The sequence below is a fragment of the Tenrec ecaudatus genome, chromosome 18, assembly GCF_050624435.1.
Source record: "Tenrec ecaudatus isolate mTenEca1 chromosome 18, mTenEca1.hap1, whole genome shotgun sequence".
NCBI classification, from domain to species: Eukaryota; Metazoa; Chordata; class Mammalia; order Afrosoricida; family Tenrecidae; genus Tenrec; species Tenrec ecaudatus.
This window is the reverse complement of record NC_134547.1, coordinates 31,407,065-31,431,182: the sequence shown is the minus strand read 5'-3', so window position 1 is coordinate 31,431,182 and position 24,118 is coordinate 31,407,065. Positions and strand designations below refer to the sequence as shown.

General features: G+C 46.0%; 1 non-coding gene across 1 annotated transcript; it reads left to right on the top strand.

Annotated features, from left to right (window-relative positions):
- The first annotated feature begins 17,106 nt into the window (after positions 1–17,106).
- Positions 17,107–17,250, top strand: LOC142432956 (small nucleolar RNA SNORA48). The gene has a single exon (XR_012781031.1). It is a non-coding gene; the product is annotated as a small nucleolar RNA SNORA48 (small nucleolar RNA).
- Positions 17,251–24,118: the final 6,868 nt, after the last annotated feature.

Here is a 24,118-nt window from a genome sequence, read left to right as displayed (position 1 = left end):
GTTGTTCGCAGGGTTTCCATGAATTGAAGCCAACTGGACCACAACTAATAACAACTTTCCCAGAAGCCCTGCCTGATCTCCCCTATAGAAGTTATATCTCCCATCTCTGCGCCCCATAAACAAACAAACAAACAAAGCAACTCACTGCCATCAGGTCAATTTCAATTCACAATGACCCTACAGGACAGAGTAGAACTGCCCTTGTTGGTTTCAGACACCACACATTTTTATGAGAGTAGACAGCTTCCTCTTTCTCCCACAGAGTCACTGGTGGTTTTGAATCGCTGATCACAATCAGCAGTCTGACACACAACCCACTACACCACCAGGGATCCTCATTATACCCCACAGTGCCTTGTATATTTTGTTTGTTCATTTATTTCTCAATCATCCAGTTATCTTTGATTTAGCAGAAAGCAATGTGCCTCTTGTTGGGTGAACTTGGATATGTCCCATTGATATACATGGACCTAGTTTAAATGGCTAAACACAAACTAACCAAAACACAACCACAGCAAGAAAAATATGTCTGACACCATGATCTGGTACAAATTGCTGCAATTTGATGGCTTGCTCTTGACTGGTCTTTGCGTATAGATGCAGATGCTGAAACAGAGCAGTATTCAGATTAATGAACATCTTCAAATACTGGTTTGATAGGAACCGGCAATTTAGAAGCTGTCTGTTTAAAACAGGAAGGAAGAAAGAAAGGCATGAATCAGCCAGATTACATGCTTTCATGTGAGTGTTCAAACTATAAGTGAAGGAGACAAGGGATAATCCCCACTAGTTTTCATTTATGTTGAAGGGTCTGAGAAAGAGAAGGTGGGTGAAGTTATACCTGTGAATATGAAAGGACCAATAGCTAGCAGAACCCAAGAGTGGCTGTGGTACAGTGAATCACTTAATATGGCCCTTCTGGTCCTATTCTGTGTAACTCCCACCAAATGACTGGGTAGGACTATGCAAATGTGAGGTGTTTGTGGTCCACAAAGGATATTGAAGAGTTTGCTAGTAATGTAAATAAGGTATAAGGCAGCTTTGTGGATGTGTCAGCATGCAAAACAGGTGTCTGTAGCCCTAACATGGCAATTGGCCAGTTTTACCATCCTGTGATAGACTTGAGATGAGCTATCCCAGAGACACAAAGAGGCTCTCACATCATCAAAAGAGACAAACCCGAGATGGAGCATGTCCTTTAGAGTTGGGTCTCTGCACCGAGAATCTATCTCTTCAATACAGGAGACAGAGATCTGTGCCACTAGAGATGATGAGAGACAGGGCAGAAAAAGGTCAGCAGCAGAAACAGCTAACAAGAACAAGACAGAGAGGTGAACATTCCTGAAGTGAGAGGCTGAGTTTCTCTGAATAGGAGACTCCCTGGCCGAGTAGGAGGTCCCTGAGCATTTAATGGCCACAACTAGAAGAACTTTGTAACAGTCTCCCAACCAGGGCACAGGCCAGGCTGAAATGACCAGGAGAGGCTGAGAATCAGACTGCCCTGCCTATGGGCACAGCTGAGAAGAGCTTGTCCTTACAGAGTGCTGTATTCTGAGGAACTTCTGATCCTGAATTGTCACCTGTTAACCACCCCCAATAAGCCCCATAACCATGCGTATTGCTTATGAGCTCTGCACAGCCATTACACCACAGCAAACACAGCAAAGAAGTAGAGAGTGCTGTGGGAGAGATGGTTGGTATCAGAACTGATTAAAAGACAAAAGAAGATTGCAGAATACAGACAGGTCTGAATTCCACCTCCTCGAAATCAGCCTTTGTCTCATGCTGATGGTGCTTCTTTCTCCCCCTGGTGAAATTAGACGTCAGATGCCACCACCATGTCATTCTTACACTTTGAGACACACCGATGGTCAAGAGAGATCTGGACTCTGGTCTTTGGAAACAGTCCTATCCACTTACCCCTCAGTTTAGGGGTTCTCTGCCTGGTCTCTTCTGGTAATGAGGACAACGCGAATGCCTCCCAATGGGGGCTCCGTCACTGCTCAATATGTGCTGAGCATGGGGCTGGGTATTGCTCTGGGCACTGGGGACGCGGGACTGGACTAGTCAGCACTCAGCATGTTCTTTCCCAGGCTGGCTGTAAGCACGGGCAACCTTACACCCCACCCCCACCCCAAACAGTTTTTTTTTTTAATGCTATGCTGTGGCTGTCCTAGGATTCTTACTGATTTTCAACAAAGGCCCCTGTTTTCATTCTACACTGCAAATCAGGGAGCAAGTCCTGGTCCCTTTTTTTCAAGGACTTGCATTTAGTTGGAGAAAGAGGCAATGAACACATCAATTAGTTAGGTATCTGAGAGAGTTGTATATGTTAAGAAGGGTTTGGAGAGGAAGAGGGAGAGGAAGGGCTCTTTCAGGCAGGACATCATGGCAGCTGGTTTCAAGCCATGCAGGATGGGAGAGCTGGACCACAGCAAGATTAAACAGACCAACAAATGTGATTAATTCTATGTACCAGCCACATGGGTGCACAGGCAAGCCCTTCAAGCTTTGGCTACAGCATCTGGATGTGCTTGTGTGAGTACTTTGCCCGCCTCTTATCCCAGAGGGAGCTCAGAAAAATGGATGGAGGGGTTATGTCCTTCTCAGCAGCGGGCTGAGCATTTAGAAACCCTTCCCCAGGGGCCAGAACCACAACCTTGTGTGGCGTCGTAGCACTTGGGCATCTCTGGTCATCGCTTTTAACTGCTCTCTGCCCCGAGCTGACTGAGTGCCCATGGAGTTCAGTGCAGATTCTTGTGCTCAGGCCCGGTGTTTCCTAAAAGTGTTTGGAGAGAAGTAAGATGTGGGTGCATTGCCAGATGCTTTGGCATCCAATTGGCCACTCACTGTCCCGGCTTTAGAACTCTCTGCTGCCTCGTGGGAAGACGGAACACTCTGACCACTCCATGGACCGTGGTAAAGATGACGTGAGCTGACAAACCTGTTCGCACTAAGCACAGGAGGGTACCTGCAGACTGTGCACCCAGAGTACCTGCACCCCGCACCCCAGGGTAGACTTCTTCTCTCATCAGCCTCAATAGGCACCCCATAATCACCAGCAGGAATCAAGTGCGCCTGATGTATGCCAGAAAGCTTCCTGAGGGCCAGGCCATGAGTTTCTGTGAATCCCTCGGCCCCTGGAGTGGGTCAGGAGTGCCTCTGGGAGCCGACCTCTAGCAGGTGTGCAAGAAAGGCGGACGGGATGGAGGGGGCCGGCGCCTTAGCCAGGGGTGCAGGAGGCGCGTGAGGCTGCAGAAGGAAGCACATCAAGAGAACAAGGAGTGATGCCGAGCACGGCGCAGCCGAAAGCAAATTCTAGCCTCAATGTAATTATGCTCCGAGAAGAAGAGAGGGCCCCCTCTCTTGAGACAGTCATCCACGCGAGGAGCAGAAAAATAAACTCATTCTAGGTCAATTTAGAGGTTAAAGGGAGGTCAGCAAGGGGGAACTAAAGCCCTTCCCACCCATGGACACCGCCACCTTTGGTCACACGCTTGGGACTCCAACCTTTGGCTCTCCTATTTATCTGGGAAAAACAAACGATGAAGCCGTTAATTGGGTATTAGGGGAGATACCATTTTAGTCATCTTAGAAAATAAAAGTAAGACTGATTGCAACTCCAGTGGCAGTTACTTTAGAAAGATAGTAACGTGTAATTCCCGGTTTCTCAGACTGTAACTTTTGCACTTAACCACTAATTTCTCCACTGCTCCAAATGCAGTGTATACATTTACTGCAGAATTTATCGGCACCGTTTGTGTATATTATGCCAGCCGCATCATCCATCCTCATGAAACTAATGCTCAGCGCTGGGAGAATGGACTCCGCATGGCTGCTGCCAGGCACTGGCCTCAGACAGAGCCCGGTGACACTCCAGGTTGGTGTCCCCAGCCCCTTCCCCCGGGGTGTCTGAGCCTGCAGGTTCTGTGCAAAATGGCCTGGTCTGCTGCCTGCCAACGGCTGGTGGCCATTGTCTGTGGATGTAAAAATCAATGACCTACATAAGATTTTGATTTTGTACTGAGAAGAGAGACAGAAGGGGTGGGCGGTGGGAGAGAGAGAGAGAGAGAGAGAGAGAGAGAGAGAGAGAGAGAGAGAGAGAGAGAGAGAGAGGAGAGTGGAGGGAGAGAGAAAAAGTGGGGGGGAGAGAGAGAGAGAGAGAGAGAGAGAGAGAGAGAGAGAGCAGACGGGGTAGGGGGGAGAAAAGGGAGAGAGAGAGAAGCTGAGAGGCAGAGAATAAAGAAACAGTCATGTTAAGAAATATTGGCATGTGAGACTCGGTTTGTTTGTTTGTTTGTTTGTTTGTTTGTTTGTTTCCAAGAGGCTACCCCTGATCCCCTCCACCGAAGAGAAGCATCCTTTCACGTTGTGCCCATTGGTGAAAGTAGCCCCTGCCATCTGTGCGGCCAGGAGCCGAGGGCGCTGGTCATTGGGAGGTAGTCACTCACGCCAGGGCTGAGACCAAACCTCAGGACCCCGGGGCTGCTTGGGGGGTCGATAGCAGTAGGGTCTGCTGTGTAAGCCTCTCAGTGGGTCTTCAATCCTTGTTTTTAATTTTTTAAAAGAGAAAATCAAAGCAACAACAACAACAACCTCAAACTGCTGATTTCTGCAGAAAAATCTGCAAATTAACTGTTCTATTAGCACAACCCTACCCAAGTCTTTAGAACCCCTCTCTTCAAAAGCATAATTAGGTATTTATTTCAGACATACTAACATCTTTGCAGTAGCTAATAAGATGCAGCCCATTTGAATATTAATATAATAAATGATTAAATTAAACAGCAAGATTCAGACTCAGAAATAGCCTTTATAGGTCCCAGGGGGTCACTAAAACTGTTTCCATTTCTTCCTACAGTTAACATAGTGCAAGGGACATGAATGCATAGAGCAATATTTGTCTTATGAAACGCGGAGTTTTATATGGTGCTATTCCGTTTTATGACTCCACAGTTTGAATCTGGGGCCCAGAGTGAAGCCACCACGCTGAGGCCTGACAGCCCCTCTTCCTGTCCCGCAGCTTGCTGGCATTCCTGAGAAGCACCACTGCTTGGCACAAGGTCCTTGCTGCCGGTCGCCAGACCAATAGGCACCCGCGCGGCGGATGGGAAAGCGAGAAGAAAAGCTCACGTTGGGATATAAAACCCAAACTCCACACACAAAAAAAGGGGAGAAAAATGGCTCTGTGCAGCCAGCCACATGGGGTTCCTGTAGGGTGTGCACGTGGGTGTGTCTCAGGACACCACATGCCGCTGACGTGCCACGCCTCAAACCCAGCCACGCCAGGATGCAGCGAGGGCGTATCACACCCCCCCCCCCACTTTGAGGAGCCGCCGGCAGGACCCCAACCCCACTGGCACAAGAAAGAATAGGCAAAGTCGGCAATTATAATTGGCCATTATTCCAATAAAGGTGTTTCCCTTTTTAAATTAGCCCATGAAAACTGCACACTCTCCAAATCCCATGAACCTGAGACGTGTTAATAAACATCTGGCCGCGGTTTTTGCTTCATTAGCATTTCTTCGTTTGGACAGAAGTCTGTTTATGTAAAACAAAACACACACACGCAGAGATTCTGTTTTGTGAGCCACAGCCCCTCTGAAATCCAAAGCCAGCCTCCCCTAAATGGTTGGTGAGAGATTTGGGTCTTTCCAAACCCCCGATTCGTCAACATAGCAGCAGAACATAAAAGCTCCTTGGCTCTGCATGCTTACTTTTATTCAGCATGTCTCAGATACAATAGCCAATAACCTGATGTAGTCGGGCTGTTGGAAAATATTCCTTTTTTTTTCTTTTTGTAAATAGGAAAGATATTGCAGCTTCCAGGTCAACTTGAATAAAACAGAAAACCACACAAACCCACCTCAAGCATGTCCACAGGCCACATATTATTACCCGCAGCCCCAAATCTCCTCGCCCCATCTCTCTGAGGAGCGGCGCTGGCAGGGAGGTAATGGATACACCGGAAGACTCCACTGTCTAAATTAGATAAAAGAAAGTAGGAGGGAAACTCAAAGATAAGTGGCGCAAAGTAAATCAAAACAAATCATCGGACCAAACTTTATTCACATCTGATACCATTTTTAGAAATTAAGGTCAGTTTTGTGGAACTAATAGGGAGTTATACCTCTATATCTTGGGCACCATGACAATGCCGGAGTGGAAGATTTATACGCCGGGGTTGCAGATGCAGAAGAAAGATAGGAGAGATCAAATGGAAGTGCATGATAACAAATGAAAAATGGTCCCCACAGCCCATAAATTAATTGAGAAAAGAAGGTTGTCATTATTCGAACATGCTTTAAAATAAGGTATGGGGTCCAGATGGTTGAGGATAGATAGGCCTACAAAGTTTGAGTAATTGATGACTTAAAAATAAAACAAGATCCCAACGAAATGAATCATATTGGGCAAGTTAGAGGAGGAATATTATAAAGGAACAGATTAAAAAGCTCACAGAGCAGAAGACGAACTCCCAATCTCCGAGGCCAGGAAAGCCCAAACGGAGGCACAGATACAGAAAGAGCGTCACTGAGGATTCAAAAAGGCGGGGGTCGGGTGGGGGGGAGCCGGGGAGGGGTAACACCGAGTGCTAATAGAGCGACATTTCAGACTTTACTATTAACTTCCTCAGCTGCATGGGGGCACTTCGACCGCAAGCACACTATTGGGGTTGCTGTTCATTTTCTTCCTGGCTTTTACAATTTTGATTTATAATGATATCAAAGTAGGGCTTGGCTGATGTGGCCCACCAGCATGGCAAGTACTCCTTGGGGGGGGGTTCTTCTCTCTTGAGCTAATGCCCTGCTGGAAAATTCCAAAAACACTTGCCTTTGGTGCACATGTGGGGGGCAGCTGGCAGCTTAGAAATCCTCTTGGGAAGGGGGTAAGTAGCCAAGCCTCCCCCAGAAGGAACCAAAGGGACTGATAGCCCAGAGCCACGGAACAATTTTCCACATGAGGTGGACTCACCCCCTCTCCTTCGGCTGCCACGGGGGAGATGGTTCCACCCTGCAAACCAACCGGTGCTCCCCGGCTCCCCTCCCTTCCCTGCCGGTCCCTGCCTGGCTCCTTCTCTTCCTTCTTCCACCAGCCTCCCTTCCCTTCCTCCTTTTTCACATCGCTTTCTCTCCTTTTCGTTTTAAATCACTACTTATACTACCATCTGTAATTTCACCCAGATCCTTGAAAGACAGGAAATGGAAGCAGCGGTGCAGTATATTCCATATTTATGACTTCTCAGTACATGAGAGCATTGACTGCCTTTGGAGAGACCCCATCTGAGCCCCGCTCGCTGGAGACGCGCTGTGTACAGCCAAGGGGGGACGGCTGGGCCGCAGAAGCCTCCAGAGGATGCTGCTCCCAGAGGACTCCCTGCCTTCCTCCTGGTTTGTTTTGTTCCAGCATCATCAACCTTATTACTATTGTCATTCTAAATTTCCTCGACTTCTCCTCATTCCATATTTTTGCCCTCAAAATCACATACTCGCTCTTCATGCTAAGAGAGCATTATGAATATTCGGAGTGAGAACGGAGGCGGGGAGAGGGCTCCCATGAGGGATAGGGGGGCCGTGTTCGGTGGGGGGGGGCTTATTTACAAAGGGCGAGCTTGTGGGCACCCGCTCAGGGCTCTGCTTCCCACGAGACGTCTTGGCAACTGGTTGTTGGTGACAAATGTGTGCATCTATACATGCAGCGACGGGGGTCCACGGCTGCTGGGCGGGTGCGACCGCAGCCCCCTTTCCATGAAGATGTCCACAGCCACCGTGAAGGGAAGGCACCCCATCGGTGCATCCGGCACCTGTGTGTGTGGACACAGGCATGCGTATGCACGCGCCCAGGTGGGTGGCGTGGGAGCCAAAGGAAAAAGAAAGGCCAAATTAAGACGTCTCCTCACACTTCCCTCGCGCCCTTTTAAAGGACACGAATCTCCCAAGAGAGAGACAAACCGAAGAAGTCAAAATATGACCCTAAGCGCTAAAGGCAAGCCAAAGGACTTGACAAGAATCTGGAGACAGAAATATCTAGGCAGCACACACTGGGAGAGGAGGGCGGATTTGAATACCGGGGCTGCTGGAGGTTTATTTGGCCCTGTCCTCATAAAAGGTGGCGGTCCCCCCACGGCCCCCACCCCCGCGGCCGCGGAGGAGCCGGGATAAAAATCTCTCTGCCCTGGTGGCAATGGCTGTGTCTTAAGAGAGGCTAAAACTGGATGCGGAGTAGGGGAGATGTACTTGTGCGGCTTTCAGAAAGCCGTTCGAATGGATGAGCCAAGTCCATTACACGTTCAAAGAAAGAAGGAACAATTTTGTGAAATGCTCAGGCGGTGCAAAGTGAATGTTAAATAGTTTTTATCCACACACAAAAAAATAGACTTATTCAAATGCATGTCTTGCTTGTCTTTAACTAAAGTGAAATTTCTTAAATCCAGCTGTAGTCTTATGGGCGGGGGCACGGGGCTGGAGGGGCCCGGAGGAGGGGACCGCTTCCTTCACATGAGCACGGTGTCGTTTGAAAGCAGAGGCTCACGCGATAGATTTTTTTTTTAATACAAATTTGGCAGATTTCACATGATCCATTACAATTCTCAGGACGGTTAAGATGCAGCTTGCATGATTTATTCAGAATAAGGTCCATTTTTAGCTATATTTAAGTCTCCTATTTGTTATTTAACATGTGTTTAATGTTTTCTGTCCCTGCTGTGCACAGCTGCAAGCTGCTATTTTGGGGCAATTTTTTGTGACTGTGAAGTGATTTGTGTCTTTGCATCTCACCTTTCTCTTCTATGGCCTGCTGTTTTGATTTTTCCCCCCCTAAACTTTGAGAAATAAGTTACTCTGTGTGGTGACCTCTGCTTCACTTTGCTGGGCAAACAGGAAGGCTTAGAAGACCAACCTGACCAGATAAAGGATGGACGCACCAGGTGCTTGAAAACCCCCGACGCTGAGGGCTGGGGGGAACTGGCACCTGGCACAGCGACCGGTTTATTCAGAAAGGAAGTTCTCTGAATTAGCCTTCATCGGGAGGCACTGAAACCCGAGATTTGGGAAAACTATCTGAATGCTCTGTGATGGGGTTTGATGCTGACAGCCTGAGGAACCCGTGTGTTATCTATCACCTGGCGATACAGAAAGGGGTCCCCAGGTGCTTCAATGGTTAAAGCACTCAGATACATCCCTGAAGGTGGGAGTCTGGGGGCATCTGGGGGAAGAGCCTGGAGATTTACTTCCTCCCAATCCATCTCTGCAAAGCCTGTGGTGCTCCCGCCAGCTGACACACAGGAGGATGGGGCGTGTGTGTTGGAGTCTATTAGATGACAATGGGATTAGAGGAGGAGAGAAGTCAGTACACACACACACACACACACACACCTGCCTTAGAACATACCTTCCTTGTTCCTGGAGACATTAGCTCACCCTTGTACTTAGGACGACGCCCTTTCCGGAACAACATTCCCTGGAGTATTCTTTCCAGCAGTGACTCTGGGCCAGTGGTTCTCAACCTTCTTAATGCCGTGACCCTTTAATACACTTCCTTGTGTTATAGTGACCCCCCCATCAATATAACTGTTTTCGTTGCTTCTTCATAACTGCAATTTTGCTGCTGTTATGAATTGGGGTGTCCTCTGTGAAAGGGTTGTTTGATCCCCCAAAGGGGTCGCGACCCACAGGTTGAGAACCGCTGGTCTAGGCAGTTCCAGGTCAAAGACAGCGCCTGGCCTCTTCTCTGCCCCTCCACACCTGCCAAGAAGGACACAGCAAGTCGGCACGTGACACGCACTTTGCGGCCTGGACGACTCGGGCATCTTGCCAGCCTAGTGTGGCTCTATCACGGAGAAAGAAGTCTGTAACTGTTTATCGGCTCAGGGCAAACCTGGCGATGGCATCGGACCACTTGGTGATTTATTTTTCCTGAAGCCTAAAGGATCCTGCTTACTATTGCTTGATATATGCTAACCTTCCCTTTATAGGGTGTGCAATGGAAAGCCATGTTACAATAGTGTGATCCTGGCCTCTTACTTATCTAAAACACACTCCCTGACTGTGCTGTGAAAATTGAATCTTTTCCTCACAATCTTACTGACATGAAAAATATAGAATACAGTAAATGATTAATGCAGTTATAAACTATACCTGAGATAAGATTTAAGTATTCATATTTCTATCATGTTAATACAACACGATAAACCCATGAAGCAAACTTGACCGGGGCATTTGTTATTCTGTCCAGCGTTCAATTATTCTTTGTCCAAATACAATTTAGGGGCTTGCAGTAATGCAGTCATTGGGTGCAACACATTATGTGCTGGAAGATAATAAGCTGCCTCTCTGGTCAGGCGCGGAGACCCCGTGCTGAACGCTGGGAATTGCTCAGGCAAGTGGTGAGCTCCCGGGCCCTGGGACAGCCTTCTGGGAGAGCTGCATTGGCACCAGAATGCCAGCTTCTTCTTTCCCTTTTATAAGAAAAGTCCCCCATTGAAGGGAAACTTATTTGCTATAATCAAAGGAAAGCTTAACAATAGTGAAATTGCTTAAAGACTGCCTTCCTAGCTCTGAATATCATTTTTTAACCGTGACTCTAGAGAAGCCATTTCTTAGCTGTCTCTAAATGGTCCCCATGCCTCCGTTGAGCAAATTGCTCACACACGCCACTGTGCCATATCCCAACCACCTCATTAGTTTTATACTTCCGATGATGTCGATTTTGATTTTCAAATGCCAGCCACTTATAGCTTATTTTAAAACACATGTACACACACACACACACACACAATTAAGTGCTTCGCAGTCTGTTATTAACTGGGATTTGAGGACCTGTCTCTCTACATTGAGGACAGAACAGTTCCACATCAGTCCATTCTGAGCTGGGAGACCTCAGACACTGCTCACCCCAGCAAGTCTCAGCGCCCCAGCTATGAAGATGGGGAGAGTGCCTTTTACCCACGAGGAAAGCACTGACACGGGACATAACCATTCCTGAAAGATGTTAACTATTACTGTGCTGTCATCATTCCCAGACTTCTTGTGACCAGCAATGAACCATCTCTGGACAGCCAGCTCACTGTCAGTACCCAGTTCACGAAGGCCGCGGTGTGGATGTAAGCGGAAGGTACAGGGGGGCAAAGAGGGGTGGTTGGAAGGGACCTCAGTAGGTTATTTTCTATGTTGCGCCAGCCCATTGACACTGGACACACCTACCTTGGGAAGGAGACTTGACCTGGAGAGGCATCTTCATTCCTATCCTATAGCAATAGAGGTATAGCTACTTCTCTTACATAGCTTCATGCATATAATCAGGTATTTTCCCAACTGCCTTTTGGAAACAAAACAGTTTCATGCCCAGAGCCTGGTTTGCATTGAATGCTCAATATATATTGCCTTCCCTCAGAATTACTTTTTTAAAAAAATATAGTTGCAGGATCATAAATGTATATTTGGAAAAACCATTCCCTGAATCATTTTCTTTGATGGTTAAGTATGAAGAAGGGTCCCCAAGAGGAACATGCTATGTCCAGCCTCTCTCCCACCACTCCCTCCAACCCCGCAACCGAAGCTCTCCCTGCCTGAAGCTCTCCCTTCTTTGTTCAGACCTGGGATGTGCTTTCCTTCAGTGAGGTTAGTCGGCCATTTCCACCGTACAGGGATTGCAAGTGGGATATGATCCCAGAGTCCCGACTGATGCAAACATGAAGCACTCAACTACTAACAGAAAGATTAGAAGTGAAAATTCACCTAGAGGTGTTTCGAAGAAAGGCCTGGAAATGGACTTCCCAAAGTCAGAGCCACATGGAAAGCCCGACAGACAGCAGTTCTATTCTGCAGCACCCGGGGCTGCCATAAGTCAGGGCTGACTGGACAGACACAGGTTTGGTTTTCAATGTTTGATCTGGACATGAAGGTCCTCCAAACCCCAAAGTCTCCTCTCCTAATCATGAAACCTCTTTAAGGGGGAAAGATGTGTCTGATTGCCCAGTGTGATACCTAGACCTGATCAAATTCAAAATCAGGGCCATTGAGGAGATTCTGAATCATAATGACCCTATAAGATAAAGCCGAACAGGCCTGTGGGTTTCCGAGATTATAACCTTTTACAGGAGTAGAAAGCCTCATCTTTCTCCCTGGGAGTTGCTAGTGGTTTTGAACTGCTGACTGTGGTTAACAGTTCAACATGCCACCACTATACCACCAGGGATCCCTTTAAAACTGAAGGCTTTGATGACTACATGGAGGCCAGGGACCACAGTGGGGACAGAAAGAGGGGAGAGATGGGATGGGGGTAAGGGGGAATAAAACAAATGGAGGATTTAACACAAAAATTAATTAATTAATTAAAAGTGTTTCCTAAGATAAAATAAAATACAACCTTCCAGATTCTTACTCCTCAGATCTAAATATTGGTCTGAATGGCTTGAAAGGGAGGAAGAGTAAAACTGAAGGGAACACAGAGCCTTCAGTCACATACAAATTCATTTCAAACATTAAAAAGGTCGGGGGTGGGTATGCTATTCCCCAAACTAGGAACAGATTTTCTCTTAAGGATATTTTCAAGCGGAAAAAAAAGGTTATATATTCTATGAAGGCCACACTAGCAGTGGTAGCTATAAATAGTTTCTTTAAAAAAATAAATATTTGAAGATCATAGAAGAGCTCTGATATGTGGCAAAGAGGGATTTTCTAGAACCTGGATAGTCCCCTCTCGGAGTCATCTATGTCCTTGCTCCACCTCAAGCACCTAGCATCTGAGTGAACGAAAAGGAGTGTTCATCATGGCAGACAAAGAGTCTGCCATTTTGCTGACTTAAAAATTGAAACAGGTCTTGCTATCAACTCCCAGTACGCTTCCCTGTCCAGTCAATGCTATCTGGCTCTCTTCTGATTCCAATCTTATGACATTGTCGGCCTTGGCATGAAGGGCCTCCTCGTAGCCACAGGTCCCTATGATTTTCTTGCATCCCCTGCCAGGTCCCCAATCAGTGGCATCTGATTGGAAGCACCCATAGCCCCCAGTGTGGTCATAAGACACAGAGTGAGGACACTGTGCCTGGGCCATCTGAAAAGACTACCTTCTTCTGTTTCTCCCTCACTTGTATCGCGAAACATCAACCCAATGCTAAAGAGAGGTACAGTCAACAGAACATTTCAATCTATAACATCCATACAATTCCCTTGTGGCCCCACCATTCTGGTTTGCCTGGTACTGTCCCAGATTAGTAAGGAGCTTCCTATAGCTAGTCCTAGACGAATCTGTCAAGTCCTAGATAAATCTGAATGATTAGGGTGGGATTCACTTTACCTGAACAATTCAGTTTTTGTGTCTGGTTCCTGGAAGGTAATCTCTAGACCCAAGGCCATTTCCCACTGGCTGGACTCTTGTTTTTCTTTCTTTCTTTCTTTTTTGTATTACTCAAAAAACAACAACAACAACAACAACAAAAACATCTCTATTGGGAACTAGGCAAAGGTTTATAGAGCCTATCTGTTTTTTGTTTGGGTTTTTTTTAATCATTTCATTGGGGGCTCGTGCAACTCGTCACAATTTGTACATTTATTGCTATCATCATTCTCAAAACACTTTCTTGCTCTTTACATCCTTGGTATGAGCTCCTCATTATTTCCTCTCCTTCCCCACCTCCCTCCCTCATGAAGCCTTGGTAATTTATAAATTATTATTATTTTGTCATGTCTTACACTGTCTGATGTCTCCCTTCACCCACTCTTCTGTTGTCCGTCCCCCAAGGAGGGGGTTATATGTAGATCCTTGTGATTGGATCCCCCTTTCTACCCCACATGTCTGATCAGAGCACACAGGAGCTAATGAAGGGGAAGTGAGGAAGAGAGAGTGGAGTACATCCTGGTCTACCAAGCCTAGAGGATGATATCCCTGCTCAGATCAGCCACTACCCAGAGAGGACCACATGGTCCTCCATGAAACAGGACATCCCTCACTGACCCATAGCCCTATAGGGGACATACACTGGAGACACAGGGAATTACACCCGATCAGAGCCCACCACACCAAGGTAAAACACTAAGGGCATGCAACAGAACAGCAAAGGGAGCAAAGCAAGGAAGTCCCCGAGGAATACCAAAAAATAGACTTTGGGGCAGGGTGTGGCACCCCATCAGATTCAACTGGAAAACACTCCTAAATGTCAACAAACAGACCTTGAACTATTTACAGGCTTTTCTTTTTTCTTCTTCATTTTTGGTGTTGCTGTTTTGTTTTCTTTTGTTGATTTGTTTTGCTTTGTCTTGTTTTTTATTGTGCATATTCTTATCTCTGCAGGTCTATCTAGATATGATAGGCAGGATAAACAATTTGGAAGAGAAAACAATGGACGGATGGTTCTGGGGGGACACGGGAGAGGGGGAGGTGGAGAATAGAAATGGGTGTTAACAAACCCAGGGACAAGGGAACAACAAGTGATCCAAAACCGATGGCAAGGAGGGTGTAGGACGCCTTATAGGGCTTGATCAAGGGCAATGTAACCGAGAAGAATTACTGAAGCCCAAATGAAGGCTGAGCATGATAGTGGGACAAGAGGAAAGTAAAAGGAAATAGAGGAAAGAACTAGGAGGCAAAGGGTATTTATAAAGGTCTCAATGCAGACCTGTATATATGTAAATATATTTATATATGAGGATGGGGAAATATATCTATGTGCATATATGTATAGGTTTAGTATTAAGGTAGCAGATGGACATTGGGTCTCCACTCAAGTACTCCCTCAATGCAAGAACACTTTGTTCTATTAAACTGGCATTCCATGATGCTCACCTTCCCGACACAATCACTTAAGACAAAGTGGGTGCATAAACAAATGTGAAGAAAGCTGATGGTGCCCGGCTATCAAAAGATAGTCTGGAGTCTTAAAGGCTTGAAGATAAACAAGCAGTCATCTGGTTGAGAAGCAACAAAGCCCACATGGAAGAAGCACACCAGCCTGTGTGATCACAAGGTGTCAATGAGATCAGGTATCAGGCATCAAAAAACAAAAAATCATAGCATTGTGAATGAGGGGGAGTGCAGAGTGGGGATCCAAAAAAGCCCATCTGTAGACAACTGAATATCCCCTTGTAGAAGGGTCGCAGGGAGGAGATAAGCCAGTCAGGGTGCAGCGTAGTAACGATGAAACATCCAACTTTCCTCTAGTTCTTTAATGCTTCCTTCCCCGCCACCACGATCATGATCCCAAGTCTACCTTACAAATCCATCTAGACTACAGGATGTACACTGGTATGGATAAGAACTGGAGACAGGGGATCCAGGACAGATAAACCCCTCAGGACCAATAAAGAGAGTAGCAATACCAGGAGGGACTCTTGCTTTTCATGCAGGGATCCCAGACCACACCTACCTGATACATAATGTTAATCAAATGGCTCTTGGGTGGTGGGATGGCCAAGCCAGAAAGACCCACCACCTGGTATCTGCCCAACACTGAGGGCAAGAAGGCTGAGGCTGGAATTTAGCTGTGTGGACAAGAAAATTCAACCGATTGTGCTTATATCATTAAACAAGATGAGTGAGACTGGACATATGAGCTCAGAAGTGTAACTGGTATTAAAATACATTGATGCTGGAGTGGAGGATGTGCCCTTTTTGGGGACAGGAAGCTTCATGTTGAGGACTCTTCTAGAACTCCTCTCTGCTGTTTCTTCTTTTATGTCCTTTTTTTTTGCTAGAATAAAAGTGTAATCAGAAACAGCATTTCCCCAAGTTGTCCTATCAAATTATCAAGCTCAGGACGCGGGAGAGTAGAAACTCTCAAATGTGAGGCGGCAGGCCTGCAGTAAGGGTCGTGGAGAACTCTGAGCTTGCAGCTCAAGTCTGAAATATTGGAAAGATGTGCGCTGGTGGTCAGGCTCAGAGGGTGAAGAACTGCTTGTACACTCGGAGTCAGACTTGGAATGTGTTGGTGGATGTCCAAGAAAACAAGCACCCGGAGATGTCAGTAGAGTTGGTCATCCTACCCACTTATTCCATTTGCTGTAGTTGACTCTAAGAAAATAATCACATAGCTGTGCTACGTTTTAGCGGGTGAACTTTTCCAATAGCATTCTGTATAATACTGAAACATTGCAAATGAGCTAAAGCTTCGGCAATACGGAAGCATCATGTACACAGCCCTGCTGCCATGACAAAGGGTGTGTTACAGGAACTTGTCGAGACATGGGCAAGATGGAAAGGGATGTGTGATGTAAAGGCATCTTTATGCAATTATACATCTATTCGACATAGGGAGAATATGCATAGCACTAAGGCTCTGGAGCCAAGCCACCTGGTTAAATTCCGTTTTCACTCCTTAGAATCTATGAAAAACTGTACAAATTATATAAGTCTTCTAATGCTTTGATGTCCTCATCTGCAGACGTAGAGGATACCAGTAGCTACCCCTTCCCATGTGTGTTTCAAACTTGGACAATAAACATGAGAGACCATAGAAAAAGTGATGCATTTGAATTAGGCAAAGAAGACTGAAAGTATCGCTGACTGCCAGAAGAATGAGCAAATCTGTCTGGGAGGACAGACAGCCAGCATGCTCCTTAGACTTGAGGATGTTGAGACTTTGTCTTTGAGGTGTGATCAGGAGAAATCAGCCGCTGGAAAAGGACATCCTGCGTGCTAAAGCAGAGAGTTGGAGGAAAAGAGAAAGACCCTCGCCAGAGGATGCACACTGGGACAGACAGAACTGGACACTGGGAACCCAGGGCGGATAATCCCTTCAGACCAGTGGTGAGAGTGGCGATACCGGGAGGGTAGGGGAGGCTGGGTTGGAAAGGGGGAACTGATGACAAGGATCTATATATAACCTCCTCCCTAGGGGATGGACAACAGAAAAGTGGGTGAAGGGAGACATTGGACAGTGCAAGATAGGACAAAATAATAATTTGTAAATTATCAAGGATTCATGAGGGTGGGGGGAGCAGGGAGGGAGGGGGAAAAATGAGGAGCTGATGCCAGGGGCTTGGGTAGAGAGTGGATGTTTTGAGAATGATGAGGGCAATGAATGCACAAATGTGCTTTACACAATTGATGTGTGTATGAATTATAATAGGAGTTGTATGAGCCCCTAATAAAATGATTTAAAAAAAAGAAAAAGACCCCTGGCTATGGGCAAAGAGACACCTGACTGATAGTGGTGCTCTTCTATCAGTCAGGGGTAGAGCAGAGTGGCAGCCCTTTGTTCATCCTAGCTTGATGCCTAGATTGTGGCCTGAGCGGTTTCATGCCTAGGGCACATAAAATAAAAAATACAATAGAATAAGAAAAGAAAAAGAGGAAGCCCTCAAGGAGATGGGTTGACACAGTGCTGCAACAATAGGTTCACACATAACAATTGTGAGGATGGTGCAGGACCCAGCGAGTGTTTTGTCCTCTTGTATATAGGGAATCTATGAGTCAGTACCGAGTCCAGGATACCTTCAGATCTCAGAGGGTACGAGTGTCCATTTATCTGGATCTCACCTCTGTGGAAAGTTATTAGTATTGGGAAGCCTAGGCGGCAGTATTTTAAAATTACTTTGGACCCCTGATGATCTATTAATATGTCTTTATAAAGATGTTACCATGATTTAGGATGACTAAGAAAACCGACCACCACACGTCTGGCAATGCAATTGAAGGTGTTGGGAACTGCCAAGAGCCTGGGAAGAGATCAAGGAATCCCACAGAGAGAAGAGGCCTGTGTGTCTAATCCATGAAGAACTTCCACTCAGGTATTGAATTGCCTTAGAACTTCCAACTGACTTTCAAGAGAAAGCTCTAATCTTCAAAGAATGTAACGTAAATAAAAATGCTCAAGATGACTGAATCAGTAGTGGGAGTCTTCAGGTCTGGAGCTGAACTCACCCGTGTGTTAGAATAATCAGCCAGCCATTTAAGAATCAGAGGGCAGCATTTACTCAAGGACGGGGCTTAGGATAGATGAAGGATTGAAAACAGAAAACAGTAGAAGGGAATGGGCTAAAGGATAGTGCTTGGAGGGGATTGAAATAGGCGAGTTGAATGGTTGAGTGTAAAATTGATTATTGACTCTGAAAATATTGCTTCAAATCATAATAAAATGTTTTAAAAATATGTTTATTTGGGATTTTAATGAAATAGAAAATGCAAGTCAAAGCCCTAATATGCCTTTCTCTGTCTCAATATGGCATGTCCTCTAGTAGAGAATCATCCTCCATTTCACCCAAGTTCACACCCATCAATGAGGGGGCCAACTCTTTCAGGGGTTTATCAGTAGCTTAAACTGTTGAGTACAAAGTCGACTATCTGAAATATCAGCCCCCACCTAATTTACAAAAATATAAACAAAGTCAATATGTCCATCATACAACTATTTAAAGACACCGAAATCAAGATTTCTGATTTATGTTTTGAGCAGCATTCTACAGAAGGCTGGGTTCTAGCTTCAAGAGCAAAAGAATTAAACATGAAGAATGCATAAATTCAAACTCAGAGAGCTGTGTGATTCAGAAGGACAATCTAGAGTGAAATTGAATGAATAAATGAAAAAAATTATTAAGCAAAAATATTTCTTTCGGCATTTAATATAGTAAAGACATGTTAGTTAACTTCATGCTGTGTCTTACAATTAATGGTATCATTAAATTTAGGAACAATAGTGTGTGTGTGTGTGTGTGTGTGTGTGTGTGTGTGTGTAAAATACTGTGTGATTAACGTAGACATTGGTGGCATAGTGGGTTAAACATTGGGCTGCTAACCCCAGGTCAAGTGATTGAAACCCACCAGCTACTCTGAAGGAGAAAGATGAGGCTGTCTTCTTTTTAAAGATTTATAGTCTCAGACACTCTGGGCTGTTCTACTCTGTCCTCAAGGGTCACTATGAATTGGAATTGACTTGAGGGCAACAGGTTTGGCTTTTTAGTTTATTCTAATGTGTGTGTGTGTTTGTGTGTGCACACATACTCGCACTCATTGCCATGGAGTCAAATCCAACTCATTGTGACCATAGGGTAGAATTACCCCTGTGAGTTTTGAGACTAACTCTTCATGAGAGCAGAAAGCCCCGTCTTCCTACCAAGGATTGGGCTCATGGTTTTGAGCCGCTGACCTTGTGGTTGGCAACTCACTCTGCCACCAAGGCTCCTGTTTATATGCACACATATACGGTACAATACATGTAACTGTGTAGTATAACGCATTATATAGAGGAAAGGATTTACAACAAAGTAATAATGATCACATTTGCATGAGGAGACTCGGATGTTCTTTGTCTCTTTCATCTGAATTTTCTACACTGTCTCTCATGCTAGTGTCCTATTTTAGCAATAAGAAAACTCACACAGAAGAATGCAAAAATATTTGAAGCCAAACCTAGACAGTCCAAAGCTGTCTGCTGTCTAGTTTCTATGCTAAGCCCAGCTCGCACAGTCACATAAACACTCACATGCATGCAGTAATGTTTCATCAAAAGTGCATCTGGAGTTGCATCCCTGGACACTGGGCTGTCAGGGATTAAGATGGGTGCTTCTAAATTCTGGGGGACGGGCTACCTATTGAGCCGTAGGTAGTGCCTGCATTTTGTTACCCATGGTGACAGCTGCCAATGTGTGAGTGAATGTGAAATGTCAAGTTCTCTGGCACCATTCCTGGAAGAATCTGTAATTTACTGGCTCCGTCGTGTCACTCTCTGAAGCATTGCCTGGGAGACAGGCTATGACCTACCCCTGATCTTGGCAGAGTTTCCTTTGGGCTCTTCGGAAGGCCACTTTCCCATCAGGGTCCTTTGAGGGAGACCTTCCCAGCCATGTCCCGCTTGCTGCAGACTGACCCAGGGCAAACGAACGGGGTCTCTTGCACCTGCCTGCTTTTCCTTCCTGGAGTTCGGGGTGCAATCCACGGAGGTAGGGAAGCTGGGGCGGGAGCTGCTGCTCACCCCATCCTATTTTAAACCAAGGAAAGATGGCAGGAGCTCTCCACGATCGGGGAGAGAGAGATGGCTAGGGAGTGGTGGGAGGGACTCCATCGTGGCCCTGATATTTTGAGGGGATGCCTGCCAGTGACTCTTCCAATTTTTTAATGCCAATTCAGTCATCTGCGCTAACCTAAGGCAGGGAGCAGATCACTTTTTTTTTAATTGCAGCAAATGAAATGCATAATTAAATGCCGTAAATGAAAAACCGATACAGGGATGAGCTCACTAAGCCTGGTCAAACAAAACAACTCATCCCCAAATGGGGAGGAAACCGCAGATCCCTTTAACAAATGAAGAAGACAGAGCTCTGGCTCCAGGGTGCGAGTTCATATCCAGCGTCTGATGGGAAGCTTGCCAAGAGCACACAGGAATGAGTCCTCCGGCCCCGTGCCCCGGGGACAGGGACAAACGGAACGCCTTCCTGTCCTGGGAGCTGAGGTGTAGGGGTAGGACCGTCACATGCTGCAGACGGACTGCTCACAAGCCAGGAGTCACCCTGGTCAGGAATCCATAATGGGTTAAACAACCGGAACACAGAAGACGAGGTGCTGCCTCAGGAACCTGCCTGTGGGTGTCTGAGGGAGTAGAAAGCCTACTCTTTCTTCCCAGGATCACCTAATGGCCTGGAGCCCCTGACCTTGACATTAGCAGCTCCATGCCTCCCCCACTACACCACCAGGGCTCAGCATAGCCGTCCTGAAAACCGAGTGGCAACTCACGTGTGCTACGGGAACTTGCGTAGTTCCATTTTGAGGAGCCAATTCTTAATCGCGATGGAAGTGTCTTCAGCTCTCACCTTTGCTGTATGTAGTAAACCTACCTTTCTCTGGCTATGTCCCCTGGGATGCTCCACCAATGCCTTAGCCACTAGGATCACAAACAAACTCACCGGCTTCTAGTCCGGTTGAGAGAAGAAATAAGCCAGTGTCTCTCCTGAGGCCTCTTCCCTTCTCCAGCGCGACTACCAATGAACTACAAGTCCACAGGGCCCCGTGTGCCATCCAGTGGCCTCGTGTACTCAGACCATTGTCTGCGTTGAAATAGGCCCTCTTGTCATCATCCCACTTTCCAATCTACCTTCCATGACGTTCTGAACATGAGCTAGCACACATGCATACCACCACCCTCTTCCTTGGAAACACGAATGTCCCGCGGTCTATAGGATGAACCCTACACATTGATGTACACCCGTGGACAACCTTCCTGAGACTTTCACATCCCTCCTCTGAAGCCTCCGGGCAAAGGCATCCCCTCACAGATAACGCACCCAGCTCTTCACACTTGCCCATGAATGAGCTACAGGCCTTAAGCTTGAAGCGCTCCTTGGATGAAGGCACACATAGGGCAAGACGGCACTCTTGCAGGCTCGAGTCCATTCGCAGCGCCTTCTTTGGGGCACAGAAATTAGCAACTGACAGGAAGCCTGGCTTCTACCACTGCTGGTCACCCGGGTCTGTTTCCCTGGCAAGACCAAGCTTCTTGAGGTGAGAATCAATTTCCCCCGAGTATTCTCCCTCATAATGGCCCCTGCAGAACTGTGCTGTGACCTGGAAGTTCACCTCTGGGGGGCTTTCATCCTGAGGGGCCTGAGTGGATAGGAACCACCAACCTACTGCTCAGTGCTTTACCATTTTCATATCCAGGGGTTCTTCCTTGAGGGCCTGGGCTATTTTTAATGAACTTTGGTTCTTTGTCATCATCCAGCACACAAATCCTAGACATAAAAAAAAAAGTTTCCCAAGCACTCCGAACCCCTACGGGACTGCTTGGGAAAGAGAGGGGAGATAGTGGTCATCCTGGAGACCGTGGCCAGTCCTCGGGGTTCGCTCCGTAAATGAGTGCCATGTGTCTGGCTTGCTCCCGGGCACTGGGACAGGCTGCCTCCACCCCTGAGTCTTGGCGCGACTTGACGTTATCAGTCTATGGCCCTGTCAATCACATGCCTCTGCCAAGATTCACATTCATTAGGTGGGTGAAAAAAAGAAGGCTTTAAGAAAACGTTGTCAGGGAGAATCAATCAATTTAAAGATTTAAAAGTAAAATGTGCGTCAGTGTACACAGCAAGCGTTCCATAATGCAGGGGGTCCCTCTGGACAGGATCCGGAGCCCAGGAAAGCGAGGCTTGCCTTGTAAGATACGGCTGCTGCAGGAAGAGGAGCCGGGAGAATCGTATGAGCTGAGGCAGAGTGAGAAGGAGTCTCCTCATTCTCCAGTTGTGCCACATCATTATATACGGGGATGGGGTTGGGGATACTTCATGAGTCACGGTTTAGTAGTAATCGTGTGGCTGGAATTAAAGTTGCTTCTTTGCGTCTCATTAAATGAAATAAAAAAGAAGGAAGGAAGGAAGGAAGGGTGGAACCTTCTTTTCTTAATATTTTTCATGGCATGACGGGCCTTTTCTGAACATCAGCACTCTTGATCTTCATGCTTCCTCCTCCCCAGCCAAATGCTATAAATCTTTATCTTTATAGTTGAGAACGGTGAGGCCCACACATGTTAAATAATGTCCTTAAAGACATGCATCTGGGCTAAAGGCATACTTATTTTTCTCCTCTGTCCCTCATCCGCCACTCATCTGTTAGTTTGTCATCCTGCTGTGGCTTACCTGTGGTTGTGATACTGGAAGCGATGCCCTGGTATTTCAGATATCAGCAGGTCACCCAGGATGAACACATTCCAATGGCGTTTCCAGGAATACGGGGATAGCATCCTACTTCAAGGAAAAAAAGCAAATGACTAGTGAAACCTTATGTGTACCAGTAGAACGTTGTATGAAATGCTGCAGGAAGAGAAACCCCCAGGCTGGGGGACATTCAGAGAGGTTGGGAAAGCACTGCCACCTCAGAGCAGAGTAGACCTGAATGGTGAGAATGGAGCGTGCGTCTACAGACCTTTATTTGCTGATGTGGCATGACTCAAAAGGAGAAGAAATGTCCATTAGTAATCAGAATGTGGAATGTACAAAGCATGAATCTAGGACAATGGAAAATTGTCAGAAATGAACAAATAAAATCATTATCCTGGGCACTAATGAGCTGAAATAGACTGGTGTTGGCTGTCTGTGCGAGATCCACATTCCTAAAGAACACCAAGGAGCCCTGGTGGCATAGTTGGCTGTACACTGGGCCTTGAACCCCGTGTTCAATGATCAAAACTGCCAGCCACTCTGACAGAGAAAGATGCGACTATGTATTTCTGGGGAACATAAATGGCCAGTTCTACCCTGCTTGTAGGATCACTATGAATTGGAATCAACTTGATCAGGGTGATTACTTTTTTTATTATTATAAGGAAGACTGGTTAATACAATTATTCAAATGTATCCACTAACAACTAAAAACACAGATGAAGATATTGAAAAATTTGACCAAGTTCTGACATTTGATAGTAATTAAGCATGCACTTAAGATGCATGAATAATTGCTGGCATTGGAATGTGCAAGTCAGAAAATATAGCCTTGGTGATAGAAATGATACCAGAGACAGGATGTTCAAATTTTGCAATAAAATGACCTATTCGTTAGTATTAACATTCCACCACAACTCACATGGCAACTGCACACATGAACCTTGCTGGGTGCCATACAGTGGGATCAAATCAACTACCTCTCTGGAAACAAACAAAGCAAATAGTCAATGTTATCAGTCAGAACAAGGCCAGGGCCAGCTGCCAAATAGACCATCAGTTGTTCATATGCAAGTTCAAGTTGAAGCTGACAAAAATTAAATAACTCCTTGAAAGCCAAAGTACAAATTTGAATCTATCTCATCTGAATTTAGAAGCCATTTTGAAATATTTTGAACACTACCAAACTAACACCAGATAAGTTGTGGGATGACAGGAAGAATGCAAAGATCATTCAAAAGACAAAACATCTCCCCATGCACTAAATTAGACTCAAGATGCATTAAAGACCTAACTATTAACCCCAGAGCTATCAGGATCAGTAATGAGAAAGCTAGGATAAATGTATGTGCCCTATTTCAGGGTATACATAGACTGCCATGTATAATAAAGAAAGCATGCACAGCAGAAGACAAAACAGATGACTGGGACACGCCGAAATGACATAATTGTGTACATCAAAAGAGTGAAACAAGATTGAGAAAAATACTGTTTTCCAAAAAATTTTTTTTACCAATGACACATCAGACAAGGGTCTAATTGCCAAA